This window comes from Mirounga angustirostris, unplaced genomic scaffold (assembly GCF_029215605.1).
Source record: "Mirounga angustirostris isolate CCGP_5_RB_7025 unplaced genomic scaffold, mMirAng1.0.hap1 SCAF_4, whole genome shotgun sequence".
Taxonomy (NCBI): Eukaryota; Metazoa; Chordata; class Mammalia; order Carnivora; family Phocidae; genus Mirounga; species Mirounga angustirostris.
This window is the reverse complement of record NW_026991712.1, coordinates 129,608,741-129,617,866: the sequence shown is the minus strand read 5'-3', so window position 1 is coordinate 129,617,866 and position 9,126 is coordinate 129,608,741.

Sequence of the window (9,126 nt, the reverse complement as noted above, 5' to 3'; positions counted from 1 at the left end):
CCTACTTAAGATTCTCTCTATCCCTCTCTCTCTGAGCCTCCACCCCCTACTAGTGCTCTCTCTCTCTCAAATATTTCATTGTGATTCCATTCCTAATCACATTAAGAATAAGAGATATCAAAGGGGCCATGAGAGACCCAACCATCTAAAATGATAACATGGTAGTTAAGTTTTACAGAAAGCTTAATAAGCCCTGGAATTTTGTACACATTATTTCATTTAATCCTTATGACAATACTACCTACAAGGTTTATCCCCATATTCCACATGAGGTAACCAATGCTTAGAAAATTAAGTATTTGGTTGGGTCATAAAACTAATAAGGGCAGAACTGAGCTTTTATTTATTTACTATTTTTTTAAATTTTATTTTATTATGTTATGTTAGTCACCATACAATACATCATTAGTTTTTGATGTGGTGAACCATGATTCATTGTTTTCATATGACACCCAGTGCTCCATGCAGTACGTGCCTCCTTAATACCCATCACTGGGCTAACCCATCCCCTCCCTCCCCTCTAAAACCCTCAGTTTGTTTCTCAGAGTTCATAGTCTCTCGTGGTTCATCTCTCCCTCCGATTTCGCCCCCTTCATTTTCCCTTCCTTATCCTAATGTCCTCCATGCTATTCCTTATGTTCCACAAGTAAGTGAAACCATATGATAATTGACTTTCTCTGCTTGACTTGTTTCACTTAGCATAATCTCCTCCAGTCCCATCCATGTTGATGCAAAAGTTGGGTATTCATCCTTTCTGATGGCTGAGTAATACTCCATCGTATATATGGACCACATCTTTATCCATTCATCTGTTGAAGGGCATCTCGGCTCTTTCCACAGTTTGGCTATTGCGGACATTATTGCTATGAACATTGGGGAGCATATGGCCCTTCTTTTCACTACATCTGTGTCTTTGGGGTAAATACCCAGGAATGCAATTACTGGGTCATAGGGTAGTTCTTTGACCCTCTTTGTTTTGTTGACTGTTTCCTTTGCTGTGCAGAAGCTTTTTATCTTGATGAAGTCCCAAAAGTTCATTTTTGCTTTTGTTTCACTAGCTTTTAGAGATGTATCTTGATTATTTGACCATAGAGTTGAGGGTCCATATCTGGGCTCTCCATTCTGTTCCATTGGTCCATATGTCTGTTTTTGTGCCAGTACCATGCTGTCTTGGTGATCACTGTTTTGTAATATAGCTTGAAATCTGGCAACGTGATGCCCCCCAACTTTGTTTTTCTTTTTCAACATTTCCTTGGCGATTCGGGGTCTTTTCTGATTCCATACAAATTTTAGGATTGTTTGTTCCAACACTTTGAAAAATGTCATTGGAATTTTGATCAGGATGGCACTGAAGGTATAGATTGCTCTGGGTAGCATAGACATTTCAACAATGTTTATTCTTCTGATCCATGAGCATGGAATATTTTTCCATCTCCTTGTGTCTTCTTCAATTTCTTTCATGAGTGTTCTGTAGTTCCTAGAGTATAGATCCTTTACCTCTTTGGTTAGGTTTATTCCGAGGTATCTTATGGTTTTTGGTGCTATTGTAATGGAATCATTTCTCTAATTTCTCTTTCTACAGTTGCATTGTTAGTGTATAAGAAAGCAACTGATTTCTGTGCATTGATTTTGTATCCTGCCTCATTACTGAATTGCTGTATGAGTTCTAGTAATTTGGGGGTGGAGTCTTTGGATTTTCTACATAAAGTATCATGTCATCTGCGAAGAGAGAGAGTTTGACATTTTTTTTTTTTTTTGGCCAATTTGAATACCTTTTATTTCTTTTTGTTGTCTGATTGTTGTTGCTAGGACTTCTAGTACTATGTTGAACAATAGTGACTAGAGTGGGCATCCTTGATGTGTTCCTGATCTTAAGGGAAAGGCTCTCAGCTTTTCCCCATTGAGGATGATATTTGCTGTGGGTTTTTCATAGATGGATTTTATGAACTTGAGGAATGTTCCCTCTATCGCTATACTCTGAAGAGTTTTAATCAGGAAAGGATGCTGTATTTTGTCAAATGCTTTTTCTTCATCAATCAAGAGGACCATATGGTTCGTCTCTCTCCTCTTATTAATGTGTTCTACCACACTGATTGATTTGCGAATGTTGAACCACCCTTGCATCCTGGGGATAAATCCCACTTGGTTGTGGTGGATGATGCTTTTAATGTATTGTTGGATCCTAGTAGCTAGGATTTTGTTGAGGATTTTGGAATCCATATTCATCAGGGATATTGGTCTGAAATTCTCCTTTTTGATGGGGTCTTTGCCTGGTTTGGGGATTAAGGTAATGCTGGCTTCATAGAATGAGTTTGGAAGTTTTTCTTGTTTCTATTTTTTGAAACAGCTTCAGTAGAATAGGTATTATTTCTTCTTTGAATGTTTGGTAGAATTCCCCAGGGAATCCATCAGGCCCTGGACTCTTGTTTCTTGGGAGGTTTTTGATCACTGCTTCAATCTCGTTACCGGTTATTGGCCTATCAGAACTGAGCTTTTAAAACAAAATGTTCTAATGCCAAAGTCCAACCTCTTCCTGTTTCCACACCCAGCCTCTCAAGCCCACTTCACCAGATTGGTCTAGTTTTCTGAACTCTTTCTCCTTGCTACATTGGTTATATCCTAATCTCTGACCTCAGCCAATTATTATTATCTTCTCCCTTTTCCTTCTTATCCCCAGGTACTGCAGCTCCCTGCACTTTGGCATGGACCCCAGCCTCTCCACCTGAGTTTCTGGCTGCAGTGGTCAGTGACTGGTTGTCCAGTCCTCCAGCTCTGCTTTTCAGGTCTTCCCTTCCTCAGTTCCTCACATTCTTTAAGTCCTAAATTCTCTTTACTCCCCAAATACTTTTTGAAGCTGAGACTGATACAATCCCCAATTTATAAAACTCCTCTTTCTCACCTTCATTTACATAATTGCAATCAATTTTCAAGAGACAATTCAAGAGACAGGGAACTAGGATTAATTGAGCAGTTTCTGTGTCTGACAGACAATGTCTGCTGGTTCATTTGCATCTTACCTGGTTTTATTTCCAGTAAATCTTTAAAGCTAATTGTTCACTCTCCTGAGTGTTGATGGTATTTATTGATTTAATTTAACCAATGTTTACCAAGTGCCCATTTTATATCAGGCACTGTGTGGGTTGCTGATTAGAAAATGTTGAGAGGCTAGGTCTCTAACTTCATGAACCTTAGAGCCTATGGGAGGAAAGTCAATAGGCAAACATATCACTATGTTTTAAGAAACAATGACAGCTATGTATAGGGCCATAAGCACATATGGGAGGGACACCACACTCAGAAGGGGATAAGAAGGGTAGAGTGACAGACATAATTTTTCAAAGAAGGTATATGTAGGCAGTCTCTTAATTATGAATATGAGTAAGCCAAAGTAAGTAGGGGGTGGGAGGTGGGGCAGAACACTCAAGGCAAAAGTGGCACCATCTTCAGAGTGGCTGTGTGTGAGTGGAACATAGAGTAGTAAATGCCAGATGGAGATGACATTGGAGGCAGAAGGAGAAACCAAATCATAAGGGACTTTCTATGCCATGCTAACTTGCTTGGATTTTAATCTGAAGGCAGTCGGGAGGGGGCATGAAGAGTTTATTTTTTAGCTAAGCAGGTCTGGATTTATATTTAGAAAGATCAGTGTGCCTAAGATGTGAAGAAAGAAAAGCTGGAAGGAGGTATTAAGCAGCTGCATTGCAGTATATTGAGGTAAAAGATGACAAGGGTTTGAACTAGTGATAGCAAAAAGTACTTTGGTCTAAGAAATAGATTTTAAATATTTTAAATGGAAAGAGTTTATTGATTTTTGGATGAAGGGAAAGGAGGGACAATGGAGTAGTGGGATCCAGAATGATGCCTTGGTGCCTGCCTTGGACAGAAAGAATAGGGAGGAGTAGCCTCGGTGGGATGGAGGAGGAGATGAGGGTGCATCTGGTGATAGCATGAGGTGCTTACCAAACTTCTAAATAAGGATGCCCAGTATACATTTCTGTATGAATCAGCTGGGATATATCACATGTTCTTCAGTCCTGTATTTACCATTTCATGTACATTTTGTATCTGACCAAGTTTTTTTTTTTTATTTTTTAAATTTTGATTCCAATATAGTTCACATACAGTGTTATATTACTTTCAGGTGTACAATATAGTGACTCAAAAATCCCATACATCACCCGGTGCTCATCACAAGTGTATCCTTAATCCCCATAACCTATTTCATACCTCTGGTATCGAGTTTTGTTTTGTTTTGTTTAATTCCTTGAGTGAAGAAGAGGTACTGCCTTACAATTCTTTGCATTCATCCCAGGCCAAACACAGTATATTGTGTATAGTGGGAGCTCAGTAAAGATTTGTTTCTTGAAAAATGGATTGATTGACTGATTGCTATGTGTTGACTCTCATACATGCTGAGTAAAGTTGGATAAAGTTTGCCTGGGAAGGTTTTATAGAGGTTTTATGTGGGAAGGTTAGAAAAGCAGCAGTGTAGCACATTTATGTAAACCTTCTACCCTAAGTATTTTTTATGTGTACCCTAAATACCTGGTATCCTGGAAACTATTATTTATATATTTTTGAGAACAAAGACAGTCTTATTTTATACTCCATTTTATCCCCAGTTAATTTCATGGTATATAGTAGGTATTTAATAAATATTTGTTGAGGGACGCCTGGGTGGCTCAGATGGTTAAGCATCTGCCTTCGGCTCAGGTCATGATGCCAGGGTCCTGGGATCAAGTCCCGCATCGGGCTCCCGGCTCAGCGGGGAGCCTGCTTCTCCCTCTGACCCTCTCCCCTCTGATGCTGTTTCTCTCTCACTCGCTCTCTAAAAAATAAATAAAATCTTTAATAAATAAATAAATAAATAAATAAATAAATAAATAAATATTTGTTGAATAAATGTACAAACTACAATCACCAAGTCACAGTTTATGTATCACAATCACTAGGTTATAGTTTATGTAAACAGTTATATACACAATTTATATACCATAATTGTAAATTGTGAAAGCCCATATTTAATAACAGTTACATTAAATAATAGATGGAGTTTATGTAATTTTTACCATCCAGTAGTCACAAAGTATCTTTGTTTGCTATCTTTGTGATATATTTGTAGTTGGAGTCTGTCCCTTTATATCTGAGCAATTCTGCCTCCATCTGCTAGTGATGCCAGATGGAGGAGAGGCAGGGAGACCAAGAGATTAATGAAGCAACTCATCAAGTTGTGCAAAAGGCAAAAATATATAAAAAAATCAAATCTGTTGAAATGCCCTTTCCAAAGAGTGATGGTTGCATATTGTATAAGTTTAAAGTTTCTGGAGGAAAAAAATAGAGGAAACTTCTGGAAGATAAAATTGTTAATGACTTGTAAAGACGTCCATTTTGGAAAAACACAGGGTATCATCTTCTTCCCAGTGTATATATTACACCCTGGTAGCAAAGGACATTAACTCTTTCTGACTATAAGGGTGAAATTAACTACACTGGGGAGTACAGAGTCCATTAGTGGAAATGGCTCCCCAAAGCTCTTAGTTGGTGATGGACTCAGACACCATGAAATAAGGGTGCAAGCTAGTTTATTCCAAGAAGTCAGTACTTTAGAACAGGGAGATTGTCTGTAATTTATGGGAGGAAGGAAAAGGCAAAATCAGGTGAACTCTGCTGGATCTGGCAATTCTTTGGAAAGCAGTAGTAAAAATGGTGGGGTTGGGAGAGATCTCATACACAATATTTTAGGATAGTACCAGACTTCAACCAGTGGGAGATAAAAGGGAAAGCGTTCCTCAAACAATGCAGTAATGCAATAAGCTATATAATACAACTCACCAGGCAAAATATATTCTAATAGAAATGAATTCATTTAAGATGGCAGTAACTTATAAAATTGCTAGATGAAGGAATGATATTGGTAATACTACAAAGGAGAAAACATGGAATGAGAAAAGATGTTTAACAATCATAAGAAATGAATAAATCGGGCGCCTGGGTGGCTCAGTTGGTTAAGCGACTGCCTTTGGCTCAGGTCATGATCCCAGGGTCCTGGGATCGAGTCCCACATCGGGCTCCCGGCTCAGCAGGAAGCCTGCTTCTCCCTCTCCCACTCCCCCTGCTTGTGTTCCTGCTCTCGCTGTCTCTGTCTCTGTCAAATAAATAAATAAAATCTTAAAAAAAAAAAGAATAAATCTACATATCAGTCCAAACAAATATCATTAATAGTCATGCAATCATATTCATTAGAATTAGAAAATTCCTCTCTCTAAAGAGGACTCCTATTTGCTTAGCTCTTTCTAAGGCAAATACAGTCTACGGCCACCACACCCTGAGTGCGCCCGATCTCGTCTAAGGCAAATACATGGAGATGTATAGTTGACAGTCAAATTCTCCCTAGGCCTAACATTACTCTTCTTTACATGAAATTTCTCAAGGTCAATTTTTTGTTTTTGTTTAAAATTATACCAATTCTATCTAATAAGAGTTCTGAGTTCAAATTATTTATTAAGCCTGGCTGCTGAGTGGGCAGAATATAAGATTTTTGAAATGCAAATAATTCTATTTAGTAAAAGTCACAATCGGGTTAGACCAGAAAAGAGATATAGAAGGGGAAGAAAGCAGAGTTAAGCTATAGTATTAAGGCTTTCTTGCTGGATACTTTAGGAACACGTGATTGCTTTTGCTTCTTACAGGAATTAAAGTCATTGTGAATGATCTGTACTCCATTCATTTATTCATTCACTTGTTTACTCGACAAACACTTTTAAGGGCTCACTATATATCAATCATCATGCTAATTATTAAATATATAGATCTTAGATCTTAAGTTTCCATATCTGTATAAAGATTAGAAAGGAATTCTCCCTGTGATGATTGGTTAAAGAGAATACCCATACTCAAGAGGTGAGTATGGCTGTGCATGTACTCAAAACATCTTATATGCTCCCCAGAATTTCCCAAAGCCCCTGTGTTAGGCAAGTCCATGTGAAAAGTTCTGGAAAAAAGGCTATAAGCAGATGTGACATGTATCATTTTAGAGCCAAGGCATTTAAGAGTTGTTGGACTACCTTCTTTCCACCATGCTCTTTTTCTTGCTACAACAGACTTGGAGGCCATGTGTAACAGATGCTGAAGCTATAAAATGGTGGCACCTTCCTCAGTCCCACTGGACATGTAGTTTCAGTGAGAAATGAACTAAGTTGGGCTAAGCTGCTGAGATTCGAGCATCTGTTACCGTAGCCTATTTCTGGCTGTTAATCAGAGATTATCCTGAAATGATAAAGGTGTTGATATGAAATACAGAGGTTGTTAAATATCAGCTCAAACACGTCTTGGCTTCTGGAAACCATGCATATCAATTCTGAAGTACTGCAGATTAGACAAATTTAACATTCGGTTCTTTCCTGGTTGGTGACCACTTCTATTCATGAAATAAACAAAGGTTCTGTAGCTCCAATAGTGACATTTTCTCATGAATTCTTTCCTTCCTCTTCAAGAAACTTTTAGTTTTCCAGGCTGTAGAAAAATCCATAGTGAAGATAATGAAGCTTAAGGTCAGTTCCCCTTGTTTTATAGGCCCTTTCTGAGTTTTTTTGCCTAACTTCATATCTGTAATTTCAGATAGTTTTTCTAAAAAAGGACCCTTCCAAGTTGAATAAGCTTCAATTCTCACAAAAATCTGAATCCAGCCCTACCTAGTCTTTCATATTACAACCTCTTACCTGGAACTAGGCATTATCTTTTTTCATCACCTATTTATCATACTCTCCAAAAGTAAACTAGATAAAAAGTCCTTCTTTCCTCAAGGCCTGGGAAATTATGTATATTTTTCCCCTTTAAGCAAATTAAGCCCAAGAAAAGTTTCCTTTGGCTGAGTGTCTGAACCACTGCTTTTCCTATCTTTAGTCATTTTTAGTAGCTCTCATTGACACAGACTTGCACCTTTGTATTTATATACATATGGAAACACATGCACACATCCACAGACTTACAGTACACATAGAAAGTACATTTTATGATGTTTTTTTCCATGTATTAAGATAACTTTGTAATAGAGACCTTTATTACATGTCACTATTAGGTGAATGAGGCCAATATCTACAGATTTCTGACACACAAGTCAGCCATTTTCATGAGGTTCAGCTGACCTCACAGGTCACATGTTATAATCTGAGGTAAATTAACTAAACAATTAAAAACCTGTTCGGATGGTTTTTTGGAGCTCAAAGTCCCTGGCCCTTCAAATAGAAGAAAGCCAATGTCAGTGTGATAAGCAGTGGCTTTCCTCTTTCCCAAAGGACTTTATTTTATGAATCATGAGGGTTGTGGCATGATAGTGGCTGATATTTTCATAGGCAGCCTGACCGTAATCTATTCTGGCTAGCAGAAGAGTGGCAGGAGGGGAGAGAAGAGGCCAGGAAAAGTATAGTTAATAATTATGCATGCAGGTAGTGTGTTAGGAACTCTTTCCAAAGCTATGATAAAGTACTTCATTCTTTATTTAAACTCTCATAATCACTCTTCTTCTTTATCTAAAGAACCACATTTTGAGAAAAAGCAAAATTCTAAAAAAAAGTCAGCTTTCAAGTTTTTTTTTTTTCCCTCTAAATGTGGGAAAGAAGGGAGAGTAGGAGGTTTTTGAAATTACTATAAATGGGGCTTTTAACCTAAAAGTTGATTCCTCAGCAGAACAGTTGAGATAGTTAATTCAAAGAATAAAGCAGAAGAGTGTTTTCTTCTTGAGATTTTAGTCCTACTAAATGCCTTTATCTTAGCATTATCAGTCTATAAAATATACTCATTAATCTGTTGCCCCTACACAGGTCAGAAAATTTTATAAAAACAAATATTTTAAGGGGCGCCTGGGTGGCTCAGTTGGTTAAGTGACTGCCTTTGGCTCAGGTCATGATCCCAGGGTCCTGGGATCGAGCCTCACGTAGGGCTCACTGCTCGGCAAGGGGCCTTCTTCTCCCTCTCCCTCTGCCCCTTCCACTGCTAGTGCTCTCCTGCTCTCTTGTTCTGTCAAATAAATAAATAAAATCTTAAAAAATATATTTTAAGAGGTAATCCTTTGTTCTTAAAACTATGCCAAGGACGAAATCTTATACACAGAAAATTAAAAATATCCTT